The 22838-nt window shown below is 41.4% G+C and overlaps 1 protein-coding gene across 3 annotated transcripts in view; it reads left to right on the top strand.

Annotated features, from left to right (window-relative positions):
- The window catches only part of TRAK2 (trafficking kinesin protein 2), a 68741-nt gene that overhangs the window by 3431 nt on the left and 42472 nt on the right, over window positions 1-22838 (top strand). The gene's annotated exons all lie outside the window — the stretch shown is intronic.

Below are 22838 nucleotides of genomic sequence, written 5' to 3'. Positions count from 1 at the left end.
CACGATCCTTCTGCTACTCCTCCTCAATAAGCATATTTTCACTGAGTGCCTTCTATTGGCCAGACGCTGTTCTGCGTACTGGAAATATAGACTTCGTTAGTTAGAAATGCAGTCTGAAGAAAGAGGCAGCTAAATTGTGCTGAGCAATAGGATTGCAGCAGGTAGGGGTGTATAGAGGTTCTGTGGGCTGAGAAAAGGGACCCCAGAGTCAGCCTAGAGTGGGAAGGTTTAAGCCAATCTTGGAAAACCAAATGGGAATTAGCTTGAGTAGAAGAGAGGAGAAGGGGTTGCTATAGGCTAACCTGTGTCCTTGCAAAATTCCTGTGTTAAAGTTCCAACCTCTCTAGCCTCAGAATGTGATTTGGAAATGGGGCTTTGCTGGGTGGGCCTGACACCTGCCAGGTGTTCTTATAAGGAAGGAGAGGAAACTGAACACAAAAGAAGACCCCGGAGATGCACAGGCACAGAGCAAAGATCCTATGAACATACATCAGGAAGGCCAAGGAGGGAGCCTGTAGAGAAACCTGTCTGCCAGCTCCTTGACCTTGGACTCGCAGACACCAGACTTGTGAGAAAATAAATATCTCCTGTTTATACCACAAGGTCTTTGACAGTTTGTTACAGCAGCCCCAGCACAGTATTCAGTAGCGGTCTTGTAGGCAATAGGAAAGGTGAAGAAAAGCCTTTGAGTTGTTTCTGTGTGAGTTTAGTTTTCGCGGTGAGAAGTGTTGAAAGTTGCAGCTGGAGACTAGGTTAGGGTCAGGTGAGGGACATTTCTGTATGCATTGCCAAGGGGTTCCAAACTTTTCCTTCATGAGTAGAATGAAGGGAATTTGCAGCCGTGGGACAACAGTAGATTTGTGTTTTGGAAGGTCTGAGCCTTGTGCAGAGGTGGCTGAAGGGAGAGAAGACCAGAGGCTAGGACACCAGTTAGGTGGCCATTGTCCCAGGAATCCAATCTGAAGATTTTTCTTCCAATATTGAACCATCTACTGAGACAGAACCATTGTCAGTATAAGGAAGACTTCGGAGTGCACAGCCAACCCTCAGGACACACATAAGGATTAGAAAGTGTTTGTTATGGCTGCTTGTTCCTAGAGACAGGCTTTGTTCTTGACATTTTGCTTTTTCTTATGTAAGTCAAAGCTTTACACGTAAATGCAAAGTATCACTATTTCGCTGCCCTAAAGAGTGATTGTATGTATTCACACACTTTTGTGGTGCTTACATTTTTTTAAGCCCAATCCCGTGACAATTTTAATGACATATCTACTTTATCTCCATTTTATATGTGAAAATATTGAAACATCAAGCAGCTAAGTAACTTGCCAGGAGGTTGTCTGGCTAATCAACAACAGAGTTAAGGTTCAAACTCTGTCTTCAGAGTCTTTGTTCTTAGCCTTCTATGAGGCAGTTGCCATGTATTATTGAACAAGATCTTTACTTGTGAAAGAAGGGGGAGGGATACAGCAACAAAGTGGTTATGGTTGCTGCTAGGAGTAAACAACGTAACAGAGGAGAAATGGAACAGCTATGATTCAGGTTAACAGAATTCTTCTGGAGAGAAGGGGAGAGTCTTGGGAGGCAAAACTTGCTTTGAGTTGGTGCTTCTGGGAAGGCACAGTGGATAAAGAGGCATTTATGCTGGTGAAGAATGGCTCGAGTTCAGCTGTATAAAATAAACATAGGATGTTAAAGGCAGAACTGGCTTGTATCACAATGATGGGTCTGGGGATTTCCTGATGTGTTGAGAGAGGCAGTGAATGTTGCCCTTTGTTTTGGCTAGATATATTGGGCAACCAATATATCTAGGAAGTTACAGAAACCAGTTTGAGGTACAGGTCAGATGTCCAGGGAACAGAGCTGGAGGATTAAAGGACTACAGAATTATGACATTTCCAGCCTGCAATGACTGAGGTGTGTACCAGTTGTGGCTAGGAGCCAAAAAAGCTCATCGAGAACCAACTTATCAGTTTGTAAGTCATGTTTTTACTAACTCATAAATCTGTAGTACTGTTTCGATTCACCTAGTTTATGCCTTTATTATCCACATCCACTGTGATGAAATTTCCTAATTGTTTTTCTGTCTCCATTCCTAAAATATATATTGTGTTCTGCCTCTAGGTTTATTTTTTTTCCAAATGTCCCTTTCCATTTAGAAAGATCTTGCCTATAGGGTCACGCATGATCTAAATTAGTGAGATGTAAATGCCTTCCCACTGACATGGGTCTGTGTGCTGCCACTAGCCTGTTTGCTGCTTGCTCATGGGCCTTGTTTTTGTTTTGCTTTATCTTGCCAAATACCTCCATTCTCACATCTTTCCCTCCTTACAAACCTGCCTCAATTTTACATCCTAGGAGAAGATAGATCACTTCAGCTAAAAAGCCTTCACCAAGTGTCTATAGGAGAACGCTGTTGTAACACCCATTAAGTATGTATTATCTGATGGTGTTATCTTATGTCTCGGCTTTCTTAAATCATTAGACGTTAGATCTTGTCTAGATCTTGGAGATCTTTCCATTAGATCTTAGGTTTCTTAGATCTGTAGCCTCCTTTTGGGCAAATACTGTTGCTAAACTGTTTCTCTGATTAGTACTTTTAGTTCAATTCAAATGACATTGTTGAAAGCTTTCCAACCAGAAGTTGATAGGTCAGTTATTGATTGAGTTGATGTAGTTGAAAGTTCTTTAGAAGTAATTGCTTAAAACGTAATGTTCTCGCTTAATTCCACGCTTTACTCTCAAATCACATAACCTTGAAAATACCCTGTTCATACAAGAAAGTGACTATACAAAATTTACCAGTGGTCTAGATCATTTTGTAGTGGCATAGAGGTTTTTTTTTTTTTTCGGAGATTTGTTTTTATTTTTATTTGTAAATTTTATTTACAGAGAGGAGAGACAGAGATATTCCATCCACTGGTTCACTCCCCAAATGGCCTCAACAGCCAGAGCTGAGCCAATCCAAAGTTAGGAGCCAGGAGCTTTCTCCCTATCTCTCACACAGGTGCAGGGTCCCGAGGACTTGAGCTGTCCTCTGCTGCTTTCCCATGCTGGAAGCAGGGAGCTGGAGCAGAGGAGGAGAGGACACAAACCAGCGCCCATATGGGATGCTGCTACTATAGGCTGAGGATTAGCCTGCTACTCTACCTTCACTAGCCCTTGATATAGATTTTTTTTTATAAAGATCATTGATATATTTGGAGTTTATCATTATTTTTCTGCTGGTATTTGCTGAACTTTGAGTTTTTTTCTCTTGTGTTTTTGACAATGCAATAGTTAAAATAGGACGTTTTTATAATATTGCTTTTATAATATTGCAAATGTTTTATAATATTGTGGTGGAAGTGGAATTGATAGATGAAACGTGGTAATAGCCAAAATATCCACATACCAGTGAACAGTTCATGTCAACAACTGTTATTTATTGAGTTGCCCCAAATTCCTGCTATTATATTCCCATTCTGCTCAGCAAGGAGAAGGAAAGGAAAAAAGATGGCACGTCTCCTTCCTTTCAAGATGTTCAGGAAGGAGGTTTTAATACATGTGTGAAGGAAGTAAATTAGGTGCTGATTTAGAGTACAGAGTTAATCAGGGGGAGTTGCTTTAGATGGGGGAATGGGAGTGCAGGGTAAGTCACTTCGTCCTGAGGATGACTTTTAAATTGAGCCCTGAAGTTGTAAGAAGTACTTAGCACAAGAAGCCCGAGAAGGACGGGGTATTCCAGGCGCAGTGAGCACAGGAGGGAGGTGTGGAGAGTGCGGTGAGGAAGTGCAGACAGGGCGCCGGAGAGTGCAGGGAGGAAGCAGTGCAGGAGGAGCAAAGAGCAGGCAGAGGCCAGACCAGACCGGAGATTAAGCCTGGAGTGAATAGGAGGTGATGATGATGGCTTGACACTGGATGATAGAAGGGAGGGAGAACATCAGGTGGGTCTGAGGTGCATACTGATAGTAAGCTACACAAGATTTGTGCATGGATTGGATGTGACAGGGTGAAAGAAAGGAGGAGTTGAGGACCCAGTGGATCATCGTCGTTCTGTTGGAAATCTGAGTAGAGCTTAGCAAGACATCTGTGTGAAGAGCTAAACTGGGGGTTCTTCCCCCAAGGAGGATCAGAGCTGAGGAAGACTCCAACATTGAAGGATCAAGAGGAAGGATGGGGGAGGGGTGGTCCATGAGGAGGCCAATCATGAGCATCATGGAATGTGGGCTGCAGGAGGGCAAGAGAAGGAAGGCTGGAGTGAGGAGTGGGCATCCGTGCTGAACCCAAGGTGGCGCGAGGTGTCACCCAGGCAGGGCTGAGTGGATTGCATAGTGAGGATGATTGGTGGTGCAAGGGAGAGTGGTTTTAGTGAGGTTGAAGTATGGAGAAGATAAGACAAGCTTATGAGAATGAATCATCTTTGGAGAATTTGGCTGACGAGAGGGACCTTTATGTTTATGATAAGGTGGAACATTTGGGACATGCTAATAAGCCAAGAAGGAGATAGAAATGAGTGGAGGCTAGGCAAAACCGATGGAGCAAGGTTTAGAGTAGGTGTGGATCAAAGCTGCACTTAGACATCAACTGAGTGTAGAAGGACACATTGCAGAAAAGCTGGAAAGTTTCATTCCCTGGTGCCCATTTTCTCTTTTGAGAGGTTTACTGTTGTATTCTCACATCCACAAGGATACAGGTACGTGATGGAGAGAACCTTGCCAGAGGTGATGTGGATTCACTGATGGGAATGAGAATAAGTGAAAGGATTACAACAGATTGCAAGTGAGTGGTGACTCGGAAAGATGTGGCGTGTGGTCAGAAAGAGGGGGCTTTTAAGAGGATGATAGAGGGCATGGCAAGGCCCACAGTTGGTGGCTGAATTTGCCCCATTCCACATGGTTTTGTGTCCTTTTCAGAACTCATGGATTGCTTACATTTAGCATGCAGATCAGCTCAGTAGAGGACTTCCCAGCAATCCATCACATTGGGGTTAAAGTGAGGAAGCTCTGCTCTTTGCTCTCCACCATAGGCCCGGCCATGAGGTGCTTTGGGGTTAGGCAGGGCAGTGGTGTAAGTCAAGACAAAGGCAAGCTTGTTGGTTGAAAAAGAGCACTGTGTCTGGAGGAAAAGGGGAGGAGGAGGGCACTGGAAACCAACTAGAGTCCCTGTGAGCTGGTACTACTATTCCAAAAGCATGAAATTTAACCAGCAAAAAAAGAAAAAAATCCAAGCCTTCTCATCTTTCTCCACTAGCACTAGGCTAAACCGCTGAATTTGCCTTTGTTTTCTTTTTAGTCACAAAATTGAAAACCTACAAATGAGGCTTATGTTTGCAACTGTGAGTTTTGAAAAGAAGCAGTCGGATCATTTCTCATTGGATGTAGGGCTTATTGTAAGAACATTCATCAGCAGCAGTGAGGACATGATGAAATGAAGAAATGAGCCAAAGAAAGGTTTGATTTTTAGCTCTCCTATGAGACTGATGAGTTCTTTTTGGTTCTTTCAAGCGGATAGTGTGTGCTGTTGCCATAAAATGACACATCACTCTTTTAACACCAATGTCTTGTACAGAATTTTTGATCATGCAAATATAGTACCTCTGTACAACAGAGGAGCTGCTTTAGTAACTTGGGAGAAAAAAAATGAATTCAAAGGTTTTTTTTTGTGTGTGTCAAATTTAATTCTGTTTTCCTCAAACTTGTAAAAAGTACTTTTGTATTCACTCTTGATTTAGTTTTTCAAAGTAATTCATTTAGTTAATGTTGGACTGAAAAATGCATCAGTAATCAACTTTTTTATAAAACATTTCTATGATTCAGTGTACTGACTTAGGCATGTATTGTAGAATCACTATAGGCTATTGGATTTTGGACACACAATAGTAAAATTTCTTCCTTCAAAGAACTTATAGTAAAGCCAGGGAAAAATGATACATCATCTTTTGAGGTTATCCAAGAAGTGAACTGTGATTAAAAGTAAAATAGCTGTGAGAAATTTTTTAGATTTGCTGACTTTTCTTCTTATGCTTATAAGCCACTCTGTTTCCTTACAGCAAATAGCAGTAAAAATCCTCACAAAAGAAGAGAGGAGGTCTTGTACTGTACTTGGGATACAGAATAGAAATACCCCAGTGTGTTCCTAGTCAAGCTGGGAAAAGGAACAGCAGCAGGTGAGAAAAGTGTTTGGTGCAGGTGCCAGGGAAAGAGGAGAAAGCCAGCAAAGCCCGTGGTGCTGGAGGGATGAAAGAAGGAGGTGCTTGGGAAACAAGCCAAGCGCCCCAAAACAGGCCCTGGGGTGGCATCTCAAGCTGACACGGCTGAGTTCCCTGATAACCTGGTTATCTGGTTTCTTAGCCAACAGCAGGTTGTAAAAGGGAGAGGTGCGCTGACAACGGGTGTAGAGTAGTCGTGGTTGATATAGCTCCATGACCAGGGAGGGAGCAAACAAAATTAGAAGCAGACTGAAAACTCTTGAAAACAAATAGCAATTTGAGATCATCTTTCAAAGGTTATATTTCTGGAGGATCTCACTGTCATCAGTAGGCTATAATAAAGTAATCAAGTAATCACTCCCCAGAATGACTGAGGCATTAAACTGTTTCGTATTCATCTCAGGAGCTTTAGCTTTTCCTTCCAGTAGCAATTTCATGTCTTAACTTTAGGGTAAAGGTGTCTTATCATAAATGTTCTGGAAAACAAACAAAATTGGAAAAAGAGGAACAATAGAGAAATATCAAAGGGTTTTTTTTTGAGGGGGGGATGCAGTATGGTTGGTCCCATCTCTAGGGAATGTTTGCAATGGAAACCATATGGCACATATTTTTATACACAGTGGCTTAAAAACCTTCAGTTTTCAAATGCTCTGACCAGCTTGTATTTCTCATTTTTCTCCACATGATGACTGTAATGTTACTTGAATACAGCCTGACTCATCCACTTATTTTTTAGTTTTTTTTTAATTAATCTCAAGAGAACAGAGATTTCATGCATTCTATAGGTCCAGTTCCAAGAAGACATTACACTTCCCTCCATTTAGCAAATAATTAGTAAATCCCTGTTATTGTGAGACATTAAATTAGAAGCAAACTTAATTTATTGGAATAGAGACTTACTTTGATCTTTATTTACTGCTTTTAGAAGCTCAGATCTAGCGAAAGAATTAATCAGAATTTGTGGTAGTACATCTGTATTATTTTCTTGATGCTGTAGAGTAACCCATTTAAAGATAAACTCAAGCTCAGATTTGGTGTTGTCTTTTTAAAGAGCCATATGGTGTGTATAAAAGCACATAAGACTGTTTTGTCTTATTATAAACATGCTCAACATTGGGACCAGAAACCCATTGCTGAAAGCAGCTAGAAGTTGTTGGAGAACAAGTTGAGGGCTTACCTAGGTTTTCTCCTTTATTCAGTAATCAGTTAGTGTTTTTCAAAAGTGGAACAGGGAGATAGGATTGCGCTAGGACCATCCCTGAGGCTTTTTCAGATCAGGTTCTCTCATTCACGCGGTGAGCCTCCTGCCACTGGAGCTCAGAGGTGAAAGGTACTAACTTTGGAAAAACACATGTAAGTCTGAGTTCAGGACTCCACCTCTTAGCCTCCGTTTCTTCGTTTCTTAGTCTATAACATGGTGATGGTAGTGACTTCCCCGTTGTTGTGAGGCTCAAAGGGGATTGTGTGCAGACAATGTTTACCACAGTATCTACTGCCTGCATGTTGATAGAGGGTGTAGACACCTCCCGAACTGAGCCAAAGACTAAAGAAGGAAGCTCCATATAATTAGATTTATGGGGGCAACTTAAAATATGGGATTCTAGACCAGGGCAGATGCCACAAGGGGACAGATGGGCCATGTAAGCACAGCCCATGTGAAGGTTTTCTTCTGAACAACAGTGTAAGAGGCCAGGTTTTATGCATTTATAGTCAGCAGGGAGCCAGTGGAATCCCTGTGTTACACAACTGGCCTTGTACTTTTTGCAGAAGTTGCCCCCTCTGGCACCCTGCTGTTCTTGTAGACCTTATCAAACCCTGCTGGTGATGATACTTAGTGCTTTATGGTGAGAGAGTCCCAGCAGCATGACTGGCTGGTGGTCAGAGTCTTCCTGAGAGAGAAAGAAGTGGAAATGCAAGGTAGTGGGGTAGTGGTCCCACACCTGGCCCATGGTCAGTATCAGTGTTAGTAAGGAAGACTGGATTTGATATAGAATTGAGAATAGATGTTTATTCATCAAATATTTTTCCATTTGCAACTCCTAAAACTCTTAGATTTTTATTAAAAGTTATTTATCATCATTAACAGATCTCAGGATACTCCTGTAGTTTTGTTTGATATTTTCTTCACTAGAGTCATGCATTTTAACTGAAATGACTTCTTTTTTTATTTTAGTGTCAAAAAGACTTACTTTATGTCCAGAACAAAGTCTCACCGGACAGCAGTGTCTTTGCTTCAATTGTGCAGGTCTAGAAACTTTTGGAATTAATCAGGCCTGATGGATGTGACATGATAAACTCATTCAAGAATGATATACAAAGCAGAATGTCCTATTTTAATGTTCAGTGCAATATACATTTGTTCTCATAGAGTTAATATGTATTTCTCTTATAGGAGAATCTGCATGAGCAATCAAGTTGCCAGAGTTTAGAGGTGGACACTGGTGTAGAGCAGTACGCTGAGAGAATGGGATTGGGTAGATAGGCAGAATGCAGCAATGGGGGTGGAGTGTCAGTGTTGTCAGGAGCCATGCTAGCTCAGAGTGGAGGGGGCTCCAGCTGGAGGAGCTGGAATGAAGCTCTTGCAGTACTGGGGACAGAGAAGGTGTGAACTACTGGGATAGAATGGGATGCCTGGACAATAAACTGACAGCAACTGGGATGGCCATGTGGAAATGGGGAGTGAAAGGAGAAAGGGCAACTGTTACACCTGCAGCTATGCTCATCAGGTAAATTGACGTTCTTCCATAGTAACTGAAGCAAGACTAAATATTTCCTTTTTAAAAGATGTATTTGTATTTGAAAGGCAGAATTATAGAGAAAACAGACGGAGAAGGTCTTCTATCTGTTGATTCACTCCCTAAATTGCTGCAACAACAAGGGTTGAACCAATCCAAAACTAGGAGACAGGAGCCTCTTACAGGTCTGCCACACAGATGCAGGAGCCCAAGGCTTTGGGCCATCTTCTGCTGCTTTTCCAGGCCATAAGCAGGGAGCTAGATGAGAAGTAGAGCAGCTGGATGCAAACCACTGCCCATATAGGATGCCAGCACTGCAGTCAGAGGATTGGCTTACTATGCCATGGCCCCAGCCCCAGCAAGACTAAACAATTCATGGGAGAAGGAAAATGAGTTCAGTTCAGAATGTGGAGAATTTGTGGTCTCCAGTATGAACTGATCCTGAGATTTCCAGTTAAATCCAGATGTGGACTGAAGATAGAGCATTGGAGAGTAAGCATCAGGTAGTTTGAGATTGCTGAAGAGAGGAAGAAGAGGGCTCATGAGAGAATCATGAAGAGGCGGGGATCACGGGCATTAAAGTCAGGTGCAAGTTTCTGAACTTCATCAGCCACTCACTTACTATGACCCTGCCAGCTTAAGAGTGTAATAGTCTCCTGAGTTTCAGATAGTCGGTAGTCATAACCTCAAAAACATTTATCTGTTCTTATTTGATTTCTGTCTTTGGCAAACCAAAATCATCCATTACATGTCAATTCTTGTTCAAAAAGAAATCCTGCATTGAGCTTCTGGAATTGACTACTGGTTTTGAGAAAGACATACTCTTACATCTAAATATAATGTAGTTATGCTATGACATAGTGAATACAATAAAAACATTATGAAGTCTCTTACCTGGAAAGTACATAATTTAAAATCTCATAGCTATGTCTTAGCTGTGCAGATCATTCTGGAATTACAGGTATTTATGAGTATCTGTAATAACTATTCCTCCATTAGGTCTGCATTACTCATGTTTTTAAGAACTATACTTGTTTTCTTCTCATTTTTAACCATTACTTAGTTAAAAGAACATAATAAAAGAACACCATTTTATTATGTCTTAAGTTTTTAAAATATGACAACCATGCTGATTTTACTAATGTCCTGGAATGTGCATTTTTTGGCGAAACCGCCCTTGTGACCTATCCTGGATCCACTATCAGCTGAGTATCAGATCCGTGAAGAGCTAAATACAGCAGTGCTTCAAGAAGCTCACAGGAAATAGAACAATTTTGGGTGCCAAAATATTTTAAAGCCCATGCCTGTGAGAATCTTGAAAAAGTTGATGAAGATGTGTATTAGGAAAAAAGGTTTGGGTGGTTTCAGACGTTTTTCCACCAAAATGAGCATCTTTTAATACCATTTTCCATGAACTTTTTGAAGCTCTCCCATAGTTGGCTTGAACCTTCAATCTCATGTTTTGAGGAAGTCAAAACCCTCTAACCTGTTTACAAAGCCCTGGTGTTCTTGGACCTCCAAGTTCCTGCCATCACGATGGGTCTCTTTAAAGAAAAGGCTGTTCCCCCAGCCACACGCAGAGCGGCTTCACCCGCTTGTTGCTGGCCAGAGACCTTCTTCCACACACATATCTTTTCCAAGTGTTTTCTCCAACAAAAGCGTTTAGCAGACTTCTGCTATCAAGTATGAAGATGACAAAATATAGACTTTATTAGATATACTTTGATCACATACAGCCTTGACATTGACAGCCTTGACCCTTACATTAACATTTATCTACTGCATTTCCCAACTTCCAAATACTGAAATAATGCATACTAAACGGTCTCCATTCTGGAGAAGTTTTAAGAAAATCTATCCAGCATAAGCTTTTGCAATATTAGAATATGCTATAGGACAGGAAATATACTCTTTTGCCAGAAGACACAGAGAAGCTCCTGCTGGCTTAAATAGATATAGAATTTCCATTTTGAGTCACTCTCTGTCCCAGAGATACAAACCATGATTGTACAGGAAATGTGAGTCCGAAGTCTACCTATTTAGAGATTGCATTAGATTGCATTAGTATGATTGAGCTATTTGCTGGCCTAGTTCCTTTGATTAAGCTACCATATGACCTTCACTCAATTATTTTGCCCAATAATAATTTGTTTTTCTCTTTTTAGCCAAGCCTGATCTTTTTTTTGTAGAAACATAAGTTTTTGAAAAATTGAATGATGCAAGCGGCAGAGGGTCCTGTAAGTGCATGAACAGCAGTCAGTGCTGTTGTAAGCATTTTTGCCTGTTTACCATCACTTTTGGCAGTGTCACTCTGGGCCATCGAGCAAAAGTTCCTGTCCTAAAGTGCACTTTTGACAACATCTTAATGTTAGGGCTGGCCTTGTGGCCCAGTAGCTTCATCTGCCACTGGGATCACCAGCATTGCATATTTATTTGGTTAGACTCTTGGTTACTCCACTTTCAATCCAGCTTCCTGCTTACGTGGTTGGGAAGGCAGCAAAATCTGGTTGTATAATTTGGACCCTTGCCATCCCTTTGGGAGACTAGGATGGAATTTCTGGCTCCTGGCTTCAGCCTGGCACAGTCCTATCTATTGCAGTCATTCCGGTAGTGAAAGAGTAGATAGATTCTCTTTCTGTGACACTCTGCCTTTCCATTAAATAAACAAATCTTTTTTTTTAAAAAGAAGTCATATTCATATTATTTGTTCATTTCATTTTTTGTAAGTTTGTTGTCATAGTGTTAAATTCTGTGGTACAGAAAAGTGCCACTATTAGGCAGCAGATCAGAGATGAGCAAACGATAGCTGAGCAAATCTGGACAGTGTTGCAAGCTGAGACTGCCCATATGGGACGGCAGCACTGCAGGTTTACACTTTTGCAGCATTAAAAGAGAGAGAAAGAGAGAGAGAGAGAGAGAGAGAGAGAGAGATATTAAAAACACAACATAAATGACAAATGAAAAAAAAAAAACTTGTATGGCTTCAAAACCTAAAATACGACTTGGCTTTTACTAACTTCTTGTATGGAGTTGAGTTTTGAAGTGAATAAATAGCCTGTTAATTGGTAAAAAATCACTAATAGAAATGCTCAGTGATTCTGTAATTGTCTATTCTGGGTACTTTGCGGTCATTAAAATTGTGCTGTTAGATCTACAATACTTTGATCTGAAAGATAAATGCTGAACAGCATGGTTAAGATTCTTCATGCGGAGGATGGTGAACAAGTACAAGTAGACTTCATTTGATCCTTCATATTTATGTATTTTTGGAGTGTAGGTATTTTTGTAATTTGAAGAATTTATATGAAATGAGTAGATTAACATTTCATGGTACTGATTTAAAAAATGCAAAAATGCTCATGTACCTAAATGCATATCATGTTTTATTTATGCTTTACAGGGGGAGAAACTGGGTAGAAATGTCCAGTGTAGGCTTGTGGCCGATTCTTGCCAGATGAGAAAGAAGTTTGTTCAGGAATATAACTTATTCACACTTTTAAACAATCGCCACTTTGAACTTACATAGCTTTCCTGCAATGTTTTTGCCAGGCAGCCAGACATCTGAAAATGTTCCATTGCAGCTGAATCTCACATGTTTTTTTTACCATCCCTCTAGCTAGAATCTAATTGCTGTTACTGTGGAACAGCTAGGGAAGAACATAAAGACAACAGGGCCTGTAAAGAAATTTTCAGGAGCCCTGTGCACGTTGCTTACCTGGCCAGGATTGCTGGCTTGGCAGCAGCGCATGCTTACCTGGCCAGGCACCTGTTTAACATCAAGTGTTAAAGAGATGTAATAATAAATACACAGCAAGTAGACTGCCACAGGGTCCACCAAAAGCTTCTAAAAACATCCCATTTGTCCCCTGCCCTCATACCTTGCTTAGGTCCTCTGCATATTCTCTCCACAAACACACATTTTGGTATATTTGTAAGTATAATACAGAAAATATTTACATTTTGGGGTTTTTAAAAATGATTTATTTATTTATATTGGAAAAGCAGATCTACACTAAGGAGGAGAGACAGAGAGGAAAATCTTCCATCTGCTGGTTCACTCCCCAAGTAGCTGCAATGTCCAGAGCTGAGCCGATCCAAAGCCAGGAGCCAGGAGCTTCTTCTTTGTCTCCCATTAGGGCACAGGGTCCCAAGGCCTTGGACTGTCCTCCACTGCTTTTCCAGGCCACGTGCAGGGAGCTGAATGTGAAGTGGAGCAGCCGGGAAACGAGCCAGTGCCCATATGAAATCCTGGGCGATCAAGGCGAGGACTTCAGCCACTAGGCTACTGTGCCGGACTTTGTTTTTATCTTACAGTCCTGTTCCTATAACTTCTTAAAAGTTATTAAAGCTAGGTTTAGCATTTCCCCTCAGACCAGGATCCTAGATTGATGACTCACTATGCTTTGATGCAGAGATGTGAGTTATGAAATAGAATGGCTTCTGATAATGATAGATATTGTCTACTAAAGTTCATAATTTTCTTTTGCTCTGAACTTGTCTATTTAGAAAAGGTGAAACTCGGAGTGGACAACCAATGTTGTATTAAGTGCTGCGTTTCTGTAAAGTTTACCACTGATATTCAAATGGTTCCTTGCACAGAAAAAAAAGCCCTAAGTGGCCCTGTGGTGGTTTGATTCCTCCACTGATGAACCGCAGACACCTGTCAGCAGATGCCATGGTTCCTGCTGAGTTGTTGGCCATGGGCTCAGGAATGTGTAAGCAGCGCCTCTTACCACTTCAGTACCTGTCGCTCGGGCTGACTTCCTTCAACGTGTATAATCTCATCCTCTTTTCAAATTAAGATGTTAAGCTAACATTTTCCCGTTTATAAAGATAATTTATTTTCATTTTATTTGAAAGTTGTAGACTGGCAGAGATCTTCCATCTGCTGTTTCATTCTCCCAAATACCTGCAAAATCCAGGACTAGTCCGGGCACAATCAGGAGCCTGGAGTTTAGTGTAGTTGTTGAGCCATCACCCAGTACCTCCCAGAGTGTTCATAAGCAGGCAGCTGGAATCAGAAACAGCCAAAACCCAAGCCCAGGGGATGCAAATGTCTTCAGCTGCATCTTGACTGGCTAAAATGTCTTCATGTCTTCTTTAAACCTTAAGCCAAGCATAAGCAATACCTAAAGCTACGTCTTTAAATTTATAAGCCAGAAAGTCTTGTTCTTACATGGTGAGTTAACTTTCTCCCATCCAAGTACAAACCAGGCCAGACCCTGCTTAGCTTCCGAGATCAGACGAAATCGGGCGTGTTCAGGGTGGTATGGCCGTAGACATGAGTTAACTTTCTCACAAATCTTTTGAAGCACAAACTCCACGTAAAATTTTCAACTTAACAAACTTGCAGCTGGGAGCAAACTGTGCTCACAAGCGAAGCACTTGGCTCTGCTGATCCCCGGCAGGTGGCCAGTTCCCACTCTGCTGTTTTCATTAGGTGCAGCATGTTTGCTTCATGTATGTATATTGGGGTTGGCCCTAAAAGCAGTGCTAATGATAGAAGAACAGACACAAAAGTACAGATGGTGTAAAAAATTGAAAGTGAGTCATTTCCGCATATTAAATATGTCATTGGACAGTAAGTGATTATGCAGGACAGTCCCGCGGTGTGTGCAGTTGACAGTCAACAGAGACGAAGCCCAGCGATTACCTGAAGTGACTTCAGGAGGGGGGCACTGCTTAAGTGTGTGCCTGCTCGGTCAAGGTTAATTCAGGTGAAGATTAGCGGGAGTTGCAGACCTCGGGACTAAGCCAGGCAGAGGAGTGGGCTGCCCTAGAGTCCTATCAGAAAGCGCAGATGGCACCGCGGGTTCACGGCCTTGCCTAATCTGCAGGTGAAGCTGCCCTGGATTCCTCATGCTGCCCTGGGTTCCCTCCCTTCTCCTGTCAGTAAAGATTGTGGCAGGGAGGGGTTGCCTGCCTCAGCAAACATTCACTAGAAACAAAATAGGGCCGTTTGTAAAATGTCCCAAATGGCATCAGTGGGGAAGAAGCGCTGACCTCCACAAACCTAAATCTCCCTCCAGGTTGGTGCTTTTAAACTGATAGACTGAATGTCCTTCTGGAATCCAACATGCTTGTATATAGAGCTGCCTCATACATTTCATATTTTGAAAACACTGCTGATGTTCCAGTTGGGTGGTGGTGACCGAATACACACTGGGCACACACCTGGTTTCTTGGCGTGAATCCAGCGGTTGCTGGGAGGCCAGCTGTGCTGGAGTAGCCCGCTGGGTTAGCTTAGGCATCAGGGACTTGGCCTCCCGAGGTCGGCTCCTCAGTGCCCAGGACACATTTCTGGATGCCACTTCCCTTTCCCTTTTGATTTTTTTTCTTTTGAGTTCTTAGCACTCAAGCCATAATAAGCTCAATAAACTTAAAATGTCTGACTTTTTTTTTTCTGTGAGTTGCTGTGTGATTTTTTGTAAATTTTATCTACAGTATAGCTAGACACATTGAAATGAGCAAATCTTTGTCCTTGTCAAAATCCACTGTTTTATGCAGTGGTGCACTAAACTTATTTCGTATTTTCTTTTTAAGATTTATTTTTTAATTGGAAAGTCAGATATACAGAAAGGAAGAGACAAAAAGAAAAAAATTTCCATCCACTGGTTCACTCCCCAAGTAGTCACATGGCCAGAGCTAAGCCAATCCAAAGCCAGGAGCCAGAAACTTGAAGGCCTCCCATGTGGATGCAGGATCCCAAGGCTCTGGGCTGTCCTCAACTGCTACGAGCAGGGAGCTGGAAGGGAAGTGGAGCAGCTGGGTCACGAACTGGTGCCCATATGTAATCCCAGCTCATGCAAGGTGAGAACTATAGCCACTAGGCTACTGCACTGGACCCTTATTTTGTAGTTTAAATTACAGTTTTATCTGCCACTGCCCAGGGGAACTGCCGTCACAGTGGTAATTGGCTCTAATCCCAGTCTGGCGTGTAACTCAGCCACCAAACATGTTTGTTAAAATTAATCCCCAGAATGTCATTTGTAGAATACAATTTTAAAATGTATTTCCAGTGTAAATATTTCACCAGGTCATTACGTTTACCACAGTTTCGGGCTCTGCACGCCTGTAAAGTAAGGTTTCCTGGAGCAGTCGTTGTCTTTCAATGAGCTGTTGTGGCATGAGCAACCTGTTTTAAGGAAGTAGCAACTTTTTTTTTTTTTCTTTAAGGCTCAAGGCCTATTTTTAGGCACTTATTAGTTCCATTTAGGACCATTTAGTTCCATAGCTGTGCTAAACTCGTCATTAGTCATTGTTTTCTACAAACAATGTTCATTTCGTTGACATGTTCTGGTCTTTCTTTTAAAGTCTCATTCCTATTAAATAAGGGATTTTTGCTGTTTTACTTTGTTTTCTCCTAAGTGCGCATGAATTACGAATGCTGGATTGTTTTTACATTATGCATGTTGGATGGTTGTACATTCATGCATCTGACAAATGCAAGGAAAATCATCAGTGGGGCTGAACTAAAACCCTTGCTCGCCACAAGGTGGAAAGTGGATGTAACTTCCACGTTGGCAGAAGGTGCCATGCAAGGAGTCAGGTGTAGCTGGTGCTCAACATTGTGGAGGGTACAATCATAATAATGCTAGGAAACTAACATGTGGGTGGTGATCGAAATAATAGCTAATATTTACTAAACATTTACTGTATCCTAAGGTGTCATGTCAAGACTTTACATGTATTAAATCATGTAATTCCCCCAATAGCTCCTTGATATAGGTGCTATTATTACCCACTTAATCATAATAACCCTGTAATGTGGCCCTATTTTTAGTTTCATTTAATGAACCTAAAAAAAAATTGAGGGTAATCAATTTGTTGACGTTCATAAAACCCGTAGGTGATGGAGTTGGGATTGAAATTTAGACCATAATTTCGTGTTCACAACCACTGAGACAAGCTGAATAGTGGCTCTCAAAGGCAGATTCTAATCCCCTGGAGCCTGTGACTAGCGCCTTAGGTGGCAAAAGGGACTTTGCAGACTTGAGCTAAATTAAGGATCTTGAGAAAGAGATGATCCCGGATTATCCTTCAGTGTCCTGATAAGGAAGCAGAGGGAAATGTGGCAGTAGAAGGTGGAAGCAGATAGAGACTCAGAGATGCTGTGCTGCTGCTGGCCTTGAAGATGGCTGGAAGGGCCCTGGGCCAGGCTGTATAGTCCTGGAACCTAGGAAAGGCAAAGCAATGGGTCCCTGACCCCCGACCCTCCAGAGGGAGGCATCCCAGCCTGCTGACACTCTTGTTGGTCCAGTGAAAACACTGCATCCTTCTGACCTCCAGAACTGGAAGACGGCAAACCAGTGCCTTTTCACGTTGCAGAGGTTAGGGTGGTTTGTTGTAGCAGCCATAGAGTTAACATAGCCACCATGTTTTGCAGAAACGTTACTGGTAGGGTTAAGACATTTTATCATAAGCGCCCTCTCAGAATACACAGGAGTGAGCTTTAGTAACAATACCCTGTAGTGGTCCCTGCCCATGGCACTGGTCACTGTGTTGCCCAGAACACAGCTTCTTAGCTTTTTTCTACATGAAAATCACTCCAAGCTAATCTATTCCCCACTCGAACAAACAAACAAAAAAAGATTAGGCAGAAAAAAATAAGCATTTGCGTGTCTGCTCTCTGTCTGCTCCCAAACAAGGCACTATGTTTTTTTATTTAGTCCTCTGGCCTGTCTTATAAAGAATGATTATTAATACCCCTGTCTTGACAATGAGGAAGGATATTCAAAAAGTTAACTCCTGTGCTCAATGTTAGGAAAGCCATAAAGATGAAAACTCAGACCTGCCTGATGTCAAGAAGCATGCATTGTTCTATATCCCTTTCTGGTACTCCAGGCTAATGTAACAGAAGGGGTCAGAGTAAGTCCAGAGCATGTCCAAAGTGTGTGTTTATTTCGAAGGAGTCACCAGGAAGCACATACCACTGCCAGATTACCCTGACCCAGTGCAGGCCAACGATGTGGGCAGGTTCCTGAATGACCCTGAGGGTCAGCATTCTTGCTGCATGAGTCTCAACGATGGACTTGGTTCTGTGATCATCTTGGCCTTCTCTCTTTCCAGTGCAGGAGTTCAGACCAAGCCAGCAACAAAACCTCTGTAACTAATTAGACAGCAGTCTTTAGAGCAAAGACCTGGGGTTGATAGTTGAAACATATGTAATTGTTTGTTTTCCTTTATGATATATTAAAAAGTAGAAATGATAAACCTAATATGGAAGCAACCAGTGTAAGACGGAGCAGTGAACTGTGTCAAGACCCAAGGTAATCATTACATTTTCACAATGATCTTTAATTAAAATAGAGTTAAAAGAGCCACAGTTGTGCTTCGGAACCAGTTGGCACCTGCATGCAGCTATTTGGCTTTCAAACTCCCCTTTTCTTCCTCCTGTACCTTTCTTTCATCTTCTGTTTTCTTACCTTACTTCCTCTCTTCCCAGCTTCCAAACAAACTTGAAGCTTATTATTTTCTTTTAAAAATGCTTTTGTAGAAATGGAAAATAACTTTTAAGCGCACTTGTGGGTGCAGGAAGTAGAATGCTACTCTTTCTCATTTAAAAATTCCTGTGGGGCCAGCATGATGGCTCAAATGCCTAATCCTCCACCTAAAAGCACCAACATCCTGTGTGGGCACTGATTCATGTCCCAGCTGCTCCACTTCTCATCTAGCTCCCCTTTATGCCCTGGGAAAGCAGTAGAAGATGGTCCAAAGCCTTGGGACCTGCACTCACATAGGAGACCCCGAGGAAGTTCCTGACTCCTGGCTTTGGATTGGCTCAGCTCCAGCTGTTTTAGCTGCTTGGGAAGTGAACCAGCAGATGGAAGAGCTTTCCCTCTCTCCTTCTGTCTGAGAATTTTCCTTTCCAATAAAAATAATTTTAAAAAATTATCATACAATTCTCTGAAAGTAATGATCTAAATGTCAGTATCTAGAGTCAGGTAGTTGGCCCAGCAGTTAAGTTTCTGGTTGGTAAGCTGGCATGCCATGTTGGAGTGGCAAGATTACATCCTGGCTCCTCACTTCCAATTCACCCTAGGAAGCAGAAGATGAAAGCTAAAGTAGTTGTGTCTCTGTCACCCATTGTGGGAGATCCAGATGGAATCACGGGTTCTTGACTTGAACCTGACCTGCCTTAGCTTTTGTGGATATTTGGGGATGAACCAATCAATAGATCTGTCCCTCTGCCTCTCTGCCTTTCAGATAAAATGGAAAAAAATAATTATTTTTTAAAATGTTTCAAGTATAGTGACAAACTAAGAAATTGATCCAGGAAATCTTTGATTTAGACAATTATTTGATATCTGAAATTATTTTACTGTTAGGGACAAGGGTTAGGAAACTTGTTCCGAAAGGGGTTACATCGAAATATTCTAGAATTTGCAGGCTGTGAGATCTGGCAGGATCACTAAGCTTTGCTGTTGTAGCATGAAAGTACACACACTAGTGTGACTGTATTCCAAGAAAACTTCATTTGTTGACACTGAAACTTGAGTTTCCTATAACTTCACATGTCATGTAATATTTTTTCTTTTCCTTTCAGCAACTTAAAAACATAAAAATCATGTTGTACAGGTTTTACAAAACCAGATGGCAGGTCAAACTTGGTTATGGGCAGTAGTTTGTTGACCGTACACTAGATGGCCTGTTACGTACCAGTGCATTTATTACTGTATTTGCATTACCATTCTGTTTTTTAAAAATATTTTTTATTTGAAAGTCAGAGCTACAGGGAGAAGTAGGGATTCAGAAAGAGATCTACCATTCTTTGCTTCACTCTCCAAATGTCCACAACAACCAGAGCTAGGCCAATTCAAAGCCAGGGGTCAGGAGCTTCTTCCAGATCTCTCATGCAGGTGCAGGGACCCAGGAACTTGAGCATTCCTCTGCTGCTTTCCCAGGACACTACCAGGGAGCTGGATGGGACATGAAACAGTCCCTGGAATGCTGCTACAGTAATGGGAAGCTTAAGCTATGCCGCAACACTGGCCCCTGCCATTCTGTTTTTATAAATATATTGCAGGATTCTTAATCTGTAATCTGGCTTTATGGAGTTTTAAGATTTAAAAGGCCTAGGTAAAGGTTATATCTGACACAAAGATGATATGTGATACTTGCTAGCCTGCACAGGAAGTATCACTCCTCCCTCTGCCCAGCCCCAGCCCAGCCCCTGGCTGGCAGAACAGCAGTTCTGAGGTGCTTGCAGTTGTGTACATCAGGGAAGGTTATTTTCTTCTTCCCAAGTTCAAGACATTAATATTCATGGATTTGATCCAACTGTTGTTCTGGTGACAGAAATTCTGGAAAATAAAATGCTGAAGTAACATTTCAATTGCATATAATAGAGTGATCTTGGAATACGAAGACGAGTTTCTGACAACTGGTATTAAAATCAAAGTAGCTAAACAGAGTTGAACTTTGTGTTGGTTAGTACAGATTATTATATAGCAAACTGTGTTTTAAGAAAGTAGTTACGCATCTAAGCATAACAGAATTTTAAAATACTTGTGTATTAAAGTTTTGTGAACCCAATTATAGAAAGATTCGATTTTTCTTATGCCAGCATGAATTATAAACACCTTCTTTGAGAAGGACTATGGCTTATTTTTTTTCTCCTGAAAAATGTTTTTTAGTTTATGAAGTAATAGGAATGATAAGAATACAGATCTTATACCAGTGACCACGGAAGCGTTTTTGAAATGCTGCTAACCTGGAAATCAGAAAGTCTGACTGTTGAAAGTCTGTTCTGTACTCAGTCAGTTCTGCCCTTAGGATCTCACTTGTTGACCCCTGATAGTGGTACTTTGCATCAAACCTCTTGACTGAACTGGTTTCTAGAAGGTTCCCCTTGGTATTGTAGTCCGCTACTCAACTTTCTAAAAAGTGTCTCCTGACTTCTGGATGTTTGGTTTAGTTGCCTGTTCCATCTCAGAAGCTCTCTTTCCTGATATTTGCTGACAGTGCTTCTATATTCTTGTAACTCAGAGGTCAATTTTTTACTCATTTACTGTGCTCCTGTAATAATCAGCTTTTTGTTAAGAAAAATAACTGTGTTTGGAAGTCCACAGTTCCAGATCAGGCAGGCCCTCTTGGTTTTATGTCAGGCCTGGTGGTAGAGGAATGTGTGGGAGGAATCGCCACCTGACAGCCTGGGTAGCAGAGAGCTGGTGGGATTGTAGCAAGCTTTGATAATCTGTGTAATCTACCTACCAAGGGCATGTCCCCAGTGACCTGAGGACTTCCTACCGGGTACCACCTGCTCGGGTTTCTGTAACTACCAATAGTATCTTCCTGAGGGCCAAGCCTTTAACTTTTGCCTCTGAGTGACATCAGCATCCAATTAATAGTCAAGTGGTGAGCAGCTCCATTGGAGGCAGCTTGTGAAACATTGCATGTTTATGATGCCTGTAAATAGCAGGCATGAAGGAATTCGCTGTAAATAAAAGCTACAAGTACTAAGGAGAGACTATTAATAGAGACTATCTTTTGATATAAAGTAAGGCTTACGTTTAGAACCGAACAGTTTTGCTAGACAATTGCAGTTCCTACTTTTATATATCTAGTGTATTGTATTCCTCTTTATGTACTGTTACTTCACTAAGCCATTTCCCATGGACATTTTGATTTCAGATGTGCGAATGTGTTTTAATTTTTTAAAAAGTGATATACAAGCATCTTTACCTGCACCCACAGCTTGTCATACTTTGTGAGTTCATCCATAGTCAAAATTCTAATGACAGAATCATTGAGTTACTTTTTAAAATTTATTTATTATTTTTAATTCATTAATTACATTGTATTATGTGACACAGTTTCATAGGTACTTGGATTCTCCCCTCCCCTCCCCAAACCCTCCCACCATGGTGGATTCCTCCACCTTGTTGCATAACCACAGTTCAAGTTCAGTTGAGATTCCCCCATTGCAAGCATATACCAAACATAGAGTCCAGCATCTTATTGTCCAGTCAAGTTCAACGGCTTCTTAGGTATACCCTCTCTGGTCTGAAGACAGAGCCAGCAGAGTATCATCCCAGTCAATTAAAAGCTCCAACATACCATCAGCAAAAATTTACATCATTATGGAATTAATTGACATAGTAATGAGTAACCAATATGTTAAAAATAAATGCGAGTTCTTAACCACCTTCTGTGACCACCTCATTGACATTTCAATTTTAGTTTATACACAACATATAACATACATAACATGTTATACATAACATCATATCATCTTAAATTAAGGCAAACTTGTGGTATTTAACCTTTTGGGATTGGCTCATTTCCCTTAGCATTATGGTTTCCAGTTTGGCCCATTTGGCCAGAAAGAACTGCATTTTGTTTTTTTTAATAGCTGAGTAGTATTCCATGGAGTAGATGAACCATAGCTTTCTTATCCAATCCTCTGTTGATGGGCATTTTGGCTGCTTCCATGTTTTTGCAATTACTGATTGTGCTGCTATGAACATGGGAGTGCATGTTGGTTTCTCATAAAACAAGTGTTCTGGATATATTCCTAGGAGTGCTATTGCCGGATCATACGGTATGTTGAATTTGAGTTGTTTGAATGTTCTCCATACTGATTTCCATAGAGGCTGTACCAGCCTGCAGCCCCACCAGCAGTGGAGTAGGGTTCCCTCTTCCCCGCAACCTCGCCAACAAGTGTTGTTGGTGCTTTTCAGAATCATTGAGTTATAACACATGCATATTGAAGTTTGGTATAACTGCCACATAGGCCTTCTGAAAGCTTAGATTCATTTACATTGTTAGCAGCAGGATATGAGAATGCCCCTTTCTCCACACCTCCAAAAAATGGATCTGATAAAACTTAATGTTTATTGTAATGTGTGAAAATATTTTTAATTTGCGGTGATATTGAGCATCTTTTCTATCAGTGGCTCTCAACAGGGGGT

Source organism: Ochotona princeps, chromosome 5 (genome assembly GCF_030435755.1).
Source record: "Ochotona princeps isolate mOchPri1 chromosome 5, mOchPri1.hap1, whole genome shotgun sequence".
NCBI lineage: Eukaryota > Metazoa > Chordata > Mammalia > Lagomorpha > Ochotonidae > Ochotona > Ochotona princeps.
This window is presented reverse-complemented; position numbering and strand designations above follow the sequence as displayed.